This window comes from Macrotis lagotis, chromosome X (genome assembly GCF_037893015.1).
Source record: "Macrotis lagotis isolate mMagLag1 chromosome X, bilby.v1.9.chrom.fasta, whole genome shotgun sequence".
Classification (NCBI taxonomy): Eukaryota; Metazoa; Chordata; class Mammalia; order Peramelemorphia; family Peramelidae; genus Macrotis; species Macrotis lagotis.
In genome coordinates this window covers 412,346,090-412,362,636 of record NC_133666.1, presented here as the reverse complement: position 1 = coordinate 412,362,636, position 16,547 = coordinate 412,346,090, and positions in this window count along the sequence as shown.

Here is a 16,547-nt window from a genome sequence, read left to right as displayed (position 1 = left end):
ATGTTCCTAATCTGAGAAAGTGAAGGTTGGGAGGAGGGGCAGATATGATTGCCATCTTCAAGTGTTTGAAAGGATGAATAGAGATTCTGTGATTGTGTGTTTAGCCAGAAGGCTCTTCTCCAGGACAAATGGGAATCTGTATGTAGATGAAAGGAGAAAAGCAGAATTATCATAACAAACTAAGCTTGAATAATTTTGAATTTAGCATAGCAAAACAGTGCTTAGAATTTCATCTCTGGCTTTTGTCCCTAGTGTCCTGGTCTTCTGAAGAGGCATCTTTAGCTTAACCATTTTGTACTAAAGGAAAATGGAAACTAAGGGTTGCATTCAGAGCTAAGGTCCTGACTAAGAATGATCTCCCTCATTTGCTTCCACAGTTTTATGTAAAGTCTTTGGAGAATGGAGATTGGAGAATGGGCATCACTCTGAAGCTAATGTTTTAGTTGCAGCAGTGTGGAATGAAAGGCAAGCAGCATTATTCAAATGAACTCAGGGAGTGGTATGATGGAAAGAACACTCATCTTGAACACAGAGGAGCTGGATTCAAGCCTCCCCTCTGATGTTTTCTACCTGTGTAAGGTTCTGCAAATCACTTAATCCTGCCCTCCCTCCCCAGCCTCAGTTTTATTATTAGTAAAATGACAGGGCAGGGATTTATAAGTCTAGTCTCTGTATGTGTCCCATTCTCTATCCACTAGTGGCTCTTCTCTCTCTCCTTTTTCTCCTCCCCCTCCTCCAAACAGCCTCCCAAAGTCTTCTGGTTATAAATATGATTATTTTTACTTATTCATATTATAAGAAGGAGAAAAAAGCCTTTGGTTTCTAAAATAATGATCCTAAAAAGTTAGCTTTGCAAATTAACTGAGATTAAAATCATAAGAAGATTAGAGCCCAGACAAATGCTTCCTTTCAAGAAGCCGGCAAAAGCAATCTTTATGAGACTATTAAGAAGAAAAGAGTCCCATTTGAAAAAGCAACAAAATCCTCCCCCTGACCTGGCTGACACCTGGGCTTTGTTGTTATGGTGTTACTGCCTCAGCGTCCCTAGTTCAGTTTCATTTTATTTTCAGATGAAGAGGTAATTTGCTGGTATTTGGTTCTAGTTAAGGAACAGAAGCTAAGCTGCTCACGAAAGAGGCAGGGTGGGGTGGGGTGGGGTGGGGAGGGGGGGGGGAGCATTGACGCATTTTCTTTTCAAGTTAACCACAAATATCTTTTACTGTGCATAGCCTTCCTGCCTAAAACTCTTTCCCACTGCTTTCAGTTTCTACTGTTGCTGCTTTGTGGAGTAAATCTTAAAAGGTCAGAGAGGGATTGTAGGTTTCCCCTATTTTGTGCTATGGGTCACTGCATTGCATTCTCCCAAAGCACCATCCTGAGAGCTGGACTTAAGTGAGATGTCAGCAAAAGGCATTGGAGTGGGGTCATGCTGGATTTGGAGGAACTGGGTTCAAATCCTTACTCTGATTGTGGGTGGATTATTTTACTTCACTGAAACTCAATTTTCTTTGGAAGAAATTGGACGAGATGTTTTGGATAGCTCATTGAACCTAGAACCAGAAGATCTTAAAGATCACTTGGTCCTCATTTTGCAACAGAAAATTGAAGTGGGTGATGAATAGTGGTAGTGAAATGACTGGTGAGAATGAGAAATTGGACACAAAGTCAGATCTTCCAACTCCAAGTGCAGCTTCTATTGTACCTTTCAGGGTTCTTGCCAGCTCTGATGTACATGTGTATTTCCAGTCTATATTCCTTTTTTTTTTTTAGGTTTTTGCAAGGCAATGGGGTTAAGTGGCTTGCCCAAGGCCACACAGCTAGGTCATTATTAAGTGTCTGAGGCTGGATTTGAACTCAGGTACTCCTGACTCCAAGGCCAGAGCTCTAATCCACTGCGCCACCTAACTGCCCCCTCCACCCTATATTCCTAACCTATTCTTGAAAAAGCATTACTGAGTTCATAAGGTCTGGGGAGCTCTGGTGTGGCCTTCTCCCCCTGTTTTGGACCCAAGCATGTGGTTGGACTGGGCTGAGTCCTATGGGATCATCTGCCTTAATCAAAAAGGATAGACTGCCTTTTCTCCTGCTAATAGAATGATTTAAACAGAATTCAGTAATGGCATAATTGCTGCAATGAGGTTGATTTTAACTATACCACATCAGAATATAAAATAAATTGGAAAACTATCTGTACATGTAATTGGGAAAAAATTATTAAGATTTAAAAAAAAAGAACATTACATAGTTTGCTAATTAGGTAGTTTCCATTTTGCCTCAGTTCTACACTGTCCAAATCACTCCTGGTAGATGACTGCTGTTAAAATGACCAGGCTTAAATTAATCCTTTTGTGGGTGGCCATTCTCTGCAGGGGTGCTGTGAAGAAACTGTTGGGGATTTCCTTCCCTGCCACCATTCAGTTCTGCCTTTATGGGATCTACAGATCTTTTATACTCACAAGGTTGTTCATTTCAATTCCTTAAAATTCTTTCTCTTACTTTTCTTTTTAATTACATTACTGTAGTCATCAGGCATCTTGTCTTCAGGTTTGGCTTACCTTTTCCCTGTATTACTTCATGTCATCTCTGGATTCCATATATTTGTCTCTTCTCATTCTAAGATAAATCGTATTAAACTCATGTATCACAATTTGTTCAGATGGATAAAAACCCTTTTTTACTCAGTCCTTTACTACCACCACTAGTGCTACAATCGTTTGATACACATGGGTCTTTTCTTTCTGTCCATCATCCCTACCCCCTCCTGTTGTTATTGTTGTTGTTCAGTCTATCTGACTCTTTGTGTAAGATGTGCTCAGTCCCATGCTCAGGAAAAGAAACAAAAAGTAGAAAAGGCAGCCATGGACTGAATTAACTACTCTCTCTCTGGGAATGATGGTGAATAATCCATATATATAACCCTCATAAGAGCTAGTGCACTATAGATAAGCACTATCTGCTACTCAGCACAAAGAATATAAGGTAGAAGATCACACCAAAATAATAAATTTCCCTAAACAGGAAAATAATCCAATAATTTTCCAAAGGAGGGCACCATACTTCTGAAAGAGGAACTAGCAACTCAAATGAGCAAACCAGTAACAGTGTAGCATCCTTCTCTGTACCTATGGATCTCCTACCCCAGGGAGACTAATTTTATCTGAACTCTGCATTTCTAGGCAACAGAAGCAGCTGCTCTTGCAGAATTCAAAGTTTACTGTGTTATATCTTGCTCTATATTCAGGTGGGCCAGTTCCCTAGAGTGAGCTAAAAAAGAGAAGAAAAGCATCAATAATAACCTGAGGTCAAATCATTAGGAGGTTTAGCTGGGAAACAGGCCATCTATGAATAAGAATGTCAAGTGATGTCTTGTGATGATATGACATCATCAGGAACGAGAATGAAGATAGGAGGGTACAGAACTTTTCTGACTGATCATTCTTTACTTGTTAAGCACCCACTCTCACTGCCCTATGCTTGGTGCCATGAGAGATGTTAAAAAACCATGAGATCAGTCCTTGCCCTCAAGAGAGTTAATAATTTGATCATTGAATTAAACATATACACATAAAATGATTTATTTTTAAAAAGAGTTGTTCAGTCATTTCAGTTGTATCTGACTCTTTGTGATCCTATTTGGAGTTTTCTTGGCAAAGATACTGGAGTGGTTTGCTACTTCCTTCTCCAGTTCATTTTAAAATTGAGAAAACTGAGACAAACAGGGTTAAGTGACTTCCTCTGGGGAACATAGTTAGAAAGTGTCTGGGATTGGATTTGAACTCAGGTCTTCCTATTTTCAGGTCCAGCATTGTATCCACTTCACAACCTAGATGCCCCCAAAATACTCAAGTATTTGGTATATATCCAAGGCTATGAGGGAGATAATAGATAAATAGTCTTCCTCTTCAAGGACAGAATCTAATACAAAGTACTTTCAGGCAAGACTGAGTTAATAGTACCATTTTTTGAGTTCAGAAAAAGTAGAGAGTATCTCAGACTAAGACATTTAGACAGTACTTCAGGAAAGAACTGAGACTCGAGTTGGATAGTGATTAAACAGGTAGCATGAAGATGGAGCATGGCATTCCAGGTGACATTCCAGGGGAATGGGCATACCAGAAAAGGGAAAAGGCTTGTGTAAAGGTAGGAAGTATAAAATACCTTACACATAAGCATGTAAGTTGTTTTCAAGGTACAGTGAGTAAATGGGCAAGTTTTGCTGAAGTAGGAGGATTGTGAGGAGAAGCAAGGAAAAATGAGGTTGGAAAAGTATGCCAGATTGTCAAGGGGATTTTTATTCTATATTACTATTACTAATTTATTTAATAATGGGGAGTCACTGAAGGTTTCAAAATAAAGGAATGCCATCATCAGGCATATGTATTTCAGGTAGTTAGGTGGTACAATGAATAGAGCAATAGCCCTGGAGTCAGTAAGACCTGAGTTCAAATTTTTCCCCAGACACTTATTAATTGTATGACCTCGGGTAAGTCACTTAATCCTGATTGTCCTGCATGCAAGGCCTTCTCTGGTTGTTCTGATTCATATCTGGCCACTGGACCCAGATGACTCTGGATGAGAAAGTGAGGCTGATGACTTAGCACAGCACCCCTTCACTCAAATCCAATTCACATAACTGCCATGGCATCATCTTCTTAATGTCATGGTCTTCTTTGAGAACAAACAGCATCATCATCATTTAAGATAGATGAGTGGAAGAAATTTGATTTGCACTGGTGGATGGAGTACCTACTGATAAGTTTATATATTCATCCAAATATTTGAGAAAACTGGCAAAAGTTTGCTGGGTGAATTGGAGGATGGAGAGGCAGGAAGACCATGGCAATAGTTCAGATATCCAATTCAATTCAATTCAACAAATATTTATTAAGGTACTAGAGTGTACAGAGTATCACTTCTGTGATTAGCTTCTAAAAGAGAATGAATAAATTTTTATTCTTTCCCTCATGAAGATTGCAATATATTAAAGGACCTGAAATAGTATATAAAGAAAAGGATGAATTTGAGAGATATTACTAAAGAAGAATAAATGGGATTTATCAATTAATTGGATGTAGAGGGGAGAGGATGACTAGATGAGTCAAGGATAAGAGTTAAAGTTTCAAGATCGGATGTTGTGGAGAAACTATTTTCTCTAAGTTAATAAATTAACAAGAATTTTATTAAGTATCTACTAAGGGCTAGGAGTATAAAGAAAGGAGAAAACAGTCACTGCTTTCCAGGAGGAGCTCACAGTCCAATGGGAAGGGGGAAGGGTAACATGCAAACAACTAAATATAAACAAGATTATTTGGGATAAATGACATAATCTCAGAGGAATTAGTCACTAACATTAAGGAAGGTTAGGAAAGACATCTTGCAGAAGATGGGGTTTTAGCTGATACTTGAAGGAAGTCAGGGAAGGTTGGAGGTAGAGAAGATCAGAAAGAGAAAGATGGTGAGTTCAATTTTGGATATGTTGAGTTTGATGTGATGGGAAAACTTCCAAGTCCAGCAGGCAGATACCCATCTTTGTACCCACATTCCTCTAGTTGGGGCAAGGTTCTGGATTAGCTCCTGGGTCAAGATCCTATGCCAGTGTCTGAAAGGGTCCCATGACTTCTTATACAGGAAAGGACTCAGAAGGTATTGCTAAAAATGTGGCCATGCTGACCTTGTGATACAGAGTCATTGTCCAAGATCTCAGGCAACTTGCCTACACAAGCATAAGATTTATCTGCTTTCCTCCCAAAGCATGTCCCTTTAGTTGTGACAACTGATTCAGATATGGCTCTTCTCCACAGTGTCAGGCCCCACCTTGGGGGACAATGTCATTCCCATATTCTCCTTGAAATATAGTAGAGTTTGTGACTATATGATCTGTCACAGCTCTGGCACTGGACAGTATTTCTCTTACACTGGTGAGTCTCTTCTTCCTTATTGGTTGCTATCTGTATCAGAAGGCCAACTGACCTGGTCATCACACTGGGAGCAGCAGTCCTAGTCCTCTTCTCTTTTGTCTTTATATTTCTTCTGTTTGGCTGACCTCTAACTGCATGATCTGGCTATCCTGTGGTCCCAGTGCCTTTGTATAGTTTTTGTGGATTTGACACCTTACTTCCTGTCTTCTATATGGTCATTCAATTGAACTGACATTTTAAGGGAAACAGGTAGTCCTCAGGAACAGTTGTCAACTTCTTTCCATTTCTATCAGCATTGCCTCTAGTGCCCTCCTTCATAAAAGAAACCTAGAAGAGAGATCAGGTACCCACAATTGAAACAAAAATCTGGTCTTTCATGATTGTTCTGGACTAGTGTTCACTAGTGGTACCAGCTTTTACATACAAGTCTTCTCCTCAGGTATGTGGCTTATAGCTTACTTAGGAAAAGAAAGTCCAGAGAATCTGGTGGCACTATAGCCTCTCATCATCTGTCTTGACTTGCTCTTTCTCCATCTTAGGCCACATATATCATCCATACAACCACCACTTTGTCACACTCACAGAATGCATGACTACCTCTGACCCCTCCAAATGTTGCACATCAGTATTCTGGTTGTTTCCTGACACCCTTAAATGCCCTTGTGAAATCATAACATTCTCCTTCTGCCTCTCAGTTATCTCTATAATGACAAGAGATGGGGGAGAAGTCCCTTGGAAAAGGAAACACTTTAGGTATGTCCTTTTTAAACTTTGTAGCATTTTTCTTTTTAGATTTTTCAAGGCAATGGGGTTAAGTGGCTTGCCCAAGGCCACACGGCTAGGTAATTATTAAGTGTCTGAGGTCGGATTTGAACCCAGGTACTCCTGACTCCAAGGCCAGTGCTCTATCCACTGTGCCACCTAGCTGCCCCCCCCTTTTATTTTTGCAAGGGAAAGGGGTTAAGTGAGGTAATTTAGCACAAACAAAAGACAGTTTCAGGGACACAGCTAAATAAGTATTAAATGTCTGAGACTGGATTTGAACTCAGGTCTTCCTGACTCCAGACTCATTGCTCTATTCATTGCCACACCTATCTGCCCCTAACCTTATAGTATTTCAAGCAAGGCTAGGTGGTCCAGTGGTTAGGGTTCTGGAATGGGAAGATCTGAGTTCAAATCTAGCTTCAGATACTGACTATGTGATCTTGGGCAAATCGTTTCATTTTTGTCTGCCTCAGCTTCCTAAACTCCTCAAGGAGTTCACATTCATTTGAATGACAAAAAGCAATATGTACTTACATAAGTAAATAAGAGGAATTTTTTGGTTAGGGAGAGACACTAGCAATTATAAAAATAGCATGTCATGTAGAAAGGTGGCAGCTAACTGAGTATTGAAGGAAATTAGCTATTCTAAGAGACAGAAGTGAAGAAAGAACACATATCAGGACTGGGGGGATAGCCTGTACAAGGGCACAGAGATGAACAATAGAACATGAGGTGTGAAGAACAGTTAAAAAGACCAAGAAAGAGCTTGAAAGGGAGAAACATATAAATAACACTGAAAAGTTAGATTGGAAACTGGTTTTGAATAGTTTAATATCAGAGAATTTTATCTTAGAGCTAATAGGGATCTATTGGTGTTTATTGAACATGAGATTTCCATTGTTATTGGGAAAATCACTGGGAAAAATGAATGGAAGAGGAAAAGGAGACTGATATTAAGGAGTTTTGGAATAGCCAGAGAAGAAGTAATGATGACCTGAGATGGGGAGAGAGAGAAGATTGGTGCTAGAAATATCGTGAAAATAAAGTTGACAAGATCTGGAAATAGAATGAAGAAGTTGGGTGAAGAAGAGTGAAAAGTTGAGGATAACTTTGAGGTTGTGATCTTGGAATACTGGAAGGATGGTAGCATCCTTAACAACAATAAAAAAAAAGATAGTTCTAATTTGCTTTGTTAGATTTTTGAGTATTGAATGTAAACTAAATCCCAAAACCCATTGGTATGGAACGGTCTCCTCATCAGGGGAGATCAAAAGGGAGAGCCCCAGGCTCTTGAATCTTTGCTAATCTTTTCAGTCTTGGTCACGTCTCTTTGAAGTCTATAATAATTTTGGGTGTTTCTGTCTTCCAACTTTGTGAGATAGACAAAACCCCACATCAGGTGTCTGAAGTGAAAGAGTTTGGGAACAAACTGACTTGAGAGAACTAGCAGTCTCTAGCTTGCTATCCTAGAGAAATTGGGGAATTTCCCCTTGTGTGAAATCTGAAACTGTCTTTTGTTTGTGCTAAATTATCTCATTTCTTAAGGGGGAACTCCTTCATTGTGTATTGCTTGGTATATATTTTCCTACACATACCTTCTCTGATTTCTATTTTATTTTGTAATTTACTATGTATGTTTATTGTGGAATTGGGATGTGGTAGGAAAGAAGTCAGATCGAGTATATAGAGCTTGGGTTCCTCCTTGTCCTTGACCTCTCTGCAGACTTTTGACACTGATGATCACTTTCTCCTTAAACTCTTCTCTAGATTTTGGGACATCACTCTCTCCTGGCTCTACTCTTATCTATCTGATCTCTCCTTCTCTGTCTCTTTGGTTAGATTCTCTTCCAGATTCCTTCCTTTAACCATAGATGTCCCTCAGGATTCTGTCTTGGGTCCTCTTCTTTTTTCTCTCCATACTACTTCATTTGGTAACCAAATCAGTACCTTCGGATTTAATTAATATCTCTATGAAGATGATTCTCAAAAATAACTTTTCTGTCCCAATTTCTCTACTGATATATTGTTTTTAGGTTTTTGCAAGGCAGATGGGGTTAAGTGGCTTGCCCAAGGTCACACAGCTAGGTAATTATTAAGTATCTGAGACTGGATTTGAACACAGGTACTCCTGACTCCAAGGCCGGTGCTTTATCTACTATGCCACCTAGCTGCCCCTCTACTGATCTTTAATTTCTCATCTCCAACTTTTCAAAAATTTCAGACATTTCAAAGTGGGTGTCCAGCAGACAACTTAAACTCAATTCACCCAAAACAGAACTCACTGTCTTTCTCCCTAAGCTTCTCAATCCTTCCTAACCTCTTCATTACTGTAGAGGACACCATCTTCCTAATTTTTCAGGCTCACAATCTAGTTTTCCTGGAATCCTCACTGACTCTTACACCACATGTCCAAACTGTTGCCAATAATTTTACTTCTACATCATCTCTGGACTATGTGCCCTTCTCTCCTTTGACACTGTAACTACTTTAGTTAGGCTCTCATCACCTCACACCTTGATTATTGCAATATCTGCTGGTGGGTATGTCTGCCTCCAGTCACTCCCCATTCTAATCTATTTTTCATTCAGCCACTAATGTGATTTTCTGAAAATGTAGGACCAGTCCTATCACACCCCTTCCCCTATTAATAAATTCCATGGCTTCCTTTTCCTTTCAGAAGCATATACAAAATGCTCTGTAAGTCATAAGTCTTAACCTGGTCCCTTCCTACCTTTCCAGTCTTCTTATACCTTACTCTCTACCAATTTTAGATCCAATGACATTGCCCTCCTGGCTGTTCCATGAACAAGACATTCCATCTCTTAGTTCCAGAAATTTTCTCTGCCTATCCTTTATGTCTACATTACCCTCTCTCCTCCACTTGATTACTAACCTCCCTGGTTTCCTTTAAATCCCAACTAAAATCCAACCTTTTATAGGAAGCCTTCCCCAACTTCTCTTAATTCCAGTGCTCTCCTTTTATTTATTTCCTAATTATCCTATAACTACTTTGCTTTGTATATATCTGTTTGCATGTTGTCTCCTCATTAGATTCTGAACTCCTTGAGAGCAGGGACTGTTTTTTTGCTTGTATCTTCAGGACTTAGCATACCTGTCTTAGAATATTACTTAATAAGCTTTATTGATTGGTTCCTCTTAATGAATAGCTATCAGAAATTTAATTTGAACTTGAAAATCACATCCCCTATATTAGCAATTTTTTTTTAGGTTTTTGCAAGGCAAATGGGGTTAAGTGGCTTGCCCAAGGCCACACAGCTAGGTAATTATTAAGTGTCTGAGACCAGATTTGAACCCAGGTACTCCTGACTCCAGGACCGGTGCTCTATCCACTATGCCACCTAGCCGCCCCATATATTAGCAATTTTTAAGGGAGCAGATGTCTATAATTCTAGTCCAGTGTCCTCTCTGATGAGAGATGAATAGTCAAACTTCTGACCCCAATCTCCTCCACCCCTCCTAGCAGGAATTAAAGTCCCCCTTGGAGGAAGAATGAGGGGAGAAGAAGCTAGAGATGTTTATTCTGCCTCCCTTTGAGCCACAAATGGCACTCATTCTCCATGTGTATAAACAATTTTCTTTTCTTTTTATGTTCAAAGTCTTTTTGATTAGTTTTGGAAGATTCCAGGCAAATTCATGTTTACTGGTCCTTTAATGTCCATCCTTTCAGAAATCTATTGTTCAAATGAGTAGCCTAGATAGAAAGAAGAACAAAGAAATGGTAGTAGCCAAATAAATGATCTTTGTAAAAATATTATTTTTAACTCAAGGGCAGCTGGATGGCACAGTGGAAAGATTCAGGAGGACAGGAGTTCAAATTTGGCCTCAGATATTTGCCCCTTACTAGCTATGTGATCTTGATTGTCTCTCATATCCAGGAGCATCTCCAGTCTTCCTGATAAATATCTGGCCACTGGACCTAGATGTCTCTGGAGGAGAAAGTGAGGCTGCTGAATTAGCACAGCACCCCCCCCCCAATATAATTCATGGCATCACCTTCCTGATGTCTTTGAAAATGGAGGATAAACATTATTATTATTTTTAACTCAGTTTGTGCATCTGACTTTCAAAGATGCTGGCCATATAAAAGAATTTTTTTTAAACTGTATTGCTGGGGTAAATTAATTTTCATAAACATCAACTACCAGTTTTGTCTTAACTTTGACAGAAGGAAAAAAGTCCCATTTTGTCCTTTTTTGACTTTTACTTTTGAACATTCTTTTTAGGTTTTAGTTTATGGGTCCATAAGGACAAAGAAATTAAAAAATATATTGGTATCAGTGTTTCTATATTACCCTGAATATAAAAAACAGACTTCTATGTTTGGCATTTAAAATTCTTCACAATCTAGCTCTAACCTATTTTTGCAGAGTGATTTCCCATTATTCCCTCTCATGTACTCTATGTTCCAACCAAACTGGCCTATTGCATATTTCCACTACTTAAATCAAGCCTTCATTTATATGACTTTGCACAAGCTGTCCCTTTGCTATACTTCTGTCTCTTGAAATCTTCGGGTTTTTTTTTTAAAGGCTCTGCTAAACTGCCACTTCCTATACAATGACTCTCTCAAAGTTAGTTCTCTCCACTCTAAATTACTTCTGCTTTCATTTTGATTTACTTTGCATGTGTAAAACCAGTGGGTGGTTCAAGAGCAGTAGGAAAGGTACTCTATAAACTCTCTCCTCCCACTGGGAAGGGCAGAACAGAGTCTCATGAAGACTATATCTATTCCCACCTTGCTCCCCTTCTGTTCTCACTTCCGAGACTGGTGATTTTATTAGCCACTTCTTGTTACATAGGTAGTCTGTTTTTAGCCTAAGGACTATATGATGGCTCTCAGCTCCTGAACTCCGTTATTATCTGTTTAGTGAATTTATATCAAATGAAAAATTATTAGAACAATCATGATAGCTCAGAGCCCCCAGTAAGAATTATTCAGAAAGAGGTTTGATTCTTCATTAATTTAGACTTTTCTGTGTTACTAGCCAACCTCTTGTCTCTATATTTGAAGCAAAATCAGGATAAAGGAAAAATTTAAGTAAAAGAAACAAGTGGAGTATATTACAATGTCTCTTACTGGATTGGCATGGGGTAGGAAAAAGGGGGAAGATAACTGGGGAATGAGCAAGCCAGGCAGCTTTTTGACTGAGTGCATAGTGCTGGGTGTGGAATCAGGAAGACTTTAATTCAAATCGTACCTCAGATTTTTTTTTTTATTGCTCTAGAAGATTTTGACATCAGGGAGGTGTTACCATAACAAGCACATGAATTGGATTTGAGTGAGGGGGTACTGGGCTAAGTCATCAATCTCACTTTCTCCTCCAGAATCGTCTGGGTCAGATAGGAATCAGAATGACTAGAGATGCAACTTGCTCAAGGTCATACAGTTAGTAAGTGTCAAGGATCTGAGACTGCATTCGGAAGTTCTACCCTCCTAACTCCGAGGTCAGTGCTCTATATACATAGCTGCCTGCCTCAGATATTAGTTTTGTTACCCGAGGCAAGTCACTCAACCTTTGTCAGCTAACAATAATAGTACCTATTTCCCAGGGTTGTTGTAATGATCAAATGAGATAATAATTGTAAAGTGTTCAGCTGTTGAAGGCATTATACAAATGTTGGTTATTATGATTATTATTGAAAAAGTGAGTATAAGTCTTCTGCCTAGAGATGCATACAAAGGTCTAATGACCATTACCTTCTCTTTGAAAATTTAACATCCCTCTTCAGTTTCTCTTATTTGTTGCTGCTGGACTACTAGTAGCTCTTCCCAACTTCTTCCCAACTAGCTTGTCAAGGGCAGGGGTAGGGAGTCTCCCCACAATTATTGCTTTCTCTGCTGTTGCTGCTGCTCAGCTCTTGAAGTCCTTGATGCTTTTTCTCAATCTATTGTCTTCTAGATTTTGTGTGTCTCCTTTAAATTTTTTTTTAGCTTGACTTGTCTCTCGTCCAGTTTAAAGATTATGCTAAATCATATTACTCTCAGGTTTTCAGGGAATTCTTGTTCCTCTTGACTTTAAATCCCAGAATACCAGTTAATTCTCAAACCCACTTAACTGTATCTGCATCACCCATATCTATTAATATGTGTGTGTACTTGCGCATGCAAGTTTTTTTTTCCAGCTTAATGCAAATTTCTTGAGAGCAGAGACTCTAGTATTTTGTATCTTGTATTTTGCATTAAACTTTTTATTCTTGGTGGCTAGGCCTGGTAAATTATAAAATGTTCTATAATTACTTGTTGAATGAATGAATACATATATGTGTGTATGCATAAATACACATATAGAAATATATTAACTATATGTACATATAATCCATATGTATATTGTATATGTGACACTGTCCCAAATAATATTGTTTTCAATATAATTTAATATATTATAATCAAATTCTGCAATGATACTATAAATCTCATTGTGACCTAACTAGACTCCTTGACAAGGTGGCACTAGAATTCATTTCTGACTCTCTTTTCTGGTTTCAGTGACTTCTGTTCCTGATCCAAGAATAGTGGCTCTATTCTTTTTCTCTTTTAAATTTTCAGCAATGGGGTTAAGTGGCTTGCCTAAGGTCACACAGCTAGGCAATTATTAAGTGTCTGAGGCTGGATTTGAATTCAGGTCCTCCTGACTCCAGGGCTGGTGCTCTATCCACTGTACCACCTAGCTGTCCCTGCTCTATTCTCTAAATTCTTTTGGAATCTACTGTCCAGTAATGTGACATAAGGCAAGTTTGCCAGTATATTTTGTTTCCTTATATGGGAGTAAAAGCATTATTTGTGTTTGCGTTTTATGAATGCAAACATGGAAATTTCTACAATAAAATGTTTGTTAAACAGGATTAGAACAAACTTCAGAAGATTATTGAGTGACCTAAGCCAACTCCTTCATTTTGTAGCTGAGGAAAGTAAGGCCTAAAAAGCTGAAATGGATTAGGTAGCAGTTATCAAAGCTGGGATTCAAACCCAGGTCTGTTGACTTCAAATTGAATGCCTTTTTTTTTATATATATATACAATTCCATTATTCTCTGTTAACTAGATTAAAAAAAATTCTCCTTAAAGACAAAAAGACAAATGACAAAAAAAAAAATCAGACTGATCTTAGGGAATAATTTTTTAAAAATCTACATGTAATTGGGAAATATTTAATGAAATAAATAAAAGTAAATTTTTAAAAAGATAGTCATTCCCCTCAAAAAGACAGAAACTTACATTCTAATAGGGAATGTGGATCAGACTGGAAGTTTCGCAGATCAGAAGCAGAGGCTTCCAGAGTTTCAGTTAGATATCCTTTCAGAGGTGAGTTCTGGACTTTAACAGTTTAGCATGAAGATAGACTGGGAATAATATGGGTGGAGCCTCTGAGCCTTAGAATCCTAATCTGAAAAATGGAAAGGATAATAGTATTTTCTCCAAGGGTTGCTATAAGGATCAAATTGCATGTCAAATCTTAATGTGTTCTATAAATGTCAACTGTTATTCTCAAAAATAAATAAAGGATCAACAGACAAGTAAATATTTAAAAATTAAAAATCTAGTAAAATGGTTTTCCAGGTTTTTCTTGGGGAATGTTCATTGAGTCCTGATCTTTGCAACTTCTACATCTAAAATACTTGTCATGTAATTTTGTTGTTTTTCAGGCATTTTTTCAATCAGGTCTAACTCTTGGTGTCCCTATTTGGGGTTTTTTCTTGGCAAAGATATTGGAGTGGTTTTCCTTTTCCTTCTCCAGCTCATTTTCAGATGAAGAACTGAGGCAGACAGGGTCAAATGACTTGTCCAGGGTCACAGAGTTAGGATGTGTCTGAAGTTAGATATGAACTTAGGTCTTCCTGATTCCAGACCCAGTACCACCTACATGCCCTTTATTGCTGTCCAAGTTGAAATATAACTGTATAGCCAAGGCCCTGCCTGGGAAGAATTTCAACCTTTTCAAATTATCTTAGAGAAACATATCTTTAATAGTAGAAGTTTTTGGCTGTTTTTGTGTCATCAACCCCTTTGGAAGTCTGGTGAAGCCTATAAACTCCTTCTCAGAATTGTTTTAAGTAATAAAATAAAACACATAGGATTACAGAAGAAACCCATGATCCTAAAATTAAACTTAATTTTTTTCCCCTGAATTCAAGTTCCCACTCCCCTTGAAACCTATCCACAGCCACAAGGTTAAGAACCTTTGCTATGTAGACTTGCAGGTAGAGATTTAGTCTTAAACCAAATTGCTTTTGTTTCTATTATTGCTGCTCACATCCTGTGTCCATTACCCAGGTCCTTTCCCTGGGCTCTGCCTGGTCTATTGGATGGAAACTTTCCTGTCAACAATATTTACTTCCTCCTTTTCCTGAGTTGATGTCCTTGGACATGACTCTTGACTTGCCTGAACTGATGGCATTTGCCTTCTTTTCCCTGGTTTTATAGATTTCTCTGGACTTGATCCCTGGGCCATCTGATTTATGCTACCTGTCAATCCTCCTTCTGTTGAGTTTAACTACTGCTCCTGTCTCTTCCTGTAACCCTGTCCTGCATGGCCTGAAGTAATATAATGAGAAATAAAGTTGAGAAGGATTAATTTGAGGCCTTGATTATCAAATTAAGATGAATTTGAATTAATTTTGCTAGGCTTATTAAGACCCCAAAATGGCACAGCATTTGTCCATTAAACATTTCATTTCAGTGTCTAACACAGTGTTTTGCACTTAGTTGGATCTCTTTAAATGTTGAATGAGCAAATGAACAAATCCTGATGAATTTTTGCCTTCAGTTGACCTTAGTAACTATTATTACAGGTTAAAGAAGGAGGAAGCCTTCCCTCTGTTGATTATCTCCATTTTATCTACTCAGTAGCTTGTTTGTGTTGTCTTACCTCCCCCATTAGACCCTGTGCTCCTCGATGTGTTTTGTCTTTCTTTGAATCCCAGTCCTTAGCATAGTGCCTGCTACATGCTCAGTTCTGTCCAACTCTTTGTGACCCCACTATGAGGTTTTCTGGGAAAAGATACTGTGGTGGCTTGCTATTTCCTTCCTCAGAGGATTAAGTCTGATGATGATGATGACAATGATGTCTGTGCTTCAAAGTTGAAGAAGACCATGACATCAGGAAGGTGATGCCATGACAAACACATGAATTGGATTTGAGTGAGAGGGTATACTGTGCTAAGTCAACAATTTGCCCAAGATCACATAACTAGTAAGTGTCAAGGGTCTGAGGCTGCATTTGAACTCAGGTCTTCACTGAGACAACTAACTACCTCCTATCTATCTGGCAGATAGTATGTGTTTAATAAATGGTATGTGTTTAATAAATGTCTATTGACTAATCGATGTTAACATCATCAACACTGATAATAATAACAATACATTCATATAGTACAAAAGGTTTAAAAATGATTTTCTCACCATTATTATCAAATAAACTCAAGGGCCATTTTACTTTTGCCTTTGAATTCCCAGGGCTTACTGCAGTGTCTTAGCTATGGCATAGAGATTTTAGTATAGGGAATTCATGTATGAGAAAACTCACTTTCCTGTTGCAGTTCTGAACCTTCCCTGAAAGGGACTGTGTGTCCCTAGAGATGAGACCTAGGCTTTGAATGCTGTTCTCTTTCCTCTATGTGTTTAATAAATGCTTGTTGATTTATTGGATAGATGGTCTCTAAGGTCCCTCTCAGCATTAGGGCTTGTATTCTAAGATATCTATACACCATAGTGGCATCTTATAGAATTAAAACATATGCATTGTTAAAAAAAATATTAAACATCCTTCACTCTGTTTTACAGCACATGCTATGACCTTGCTTACTCTTATCAGGTCCAGTTCTGCCAGGTGGTCAGAACACTGAT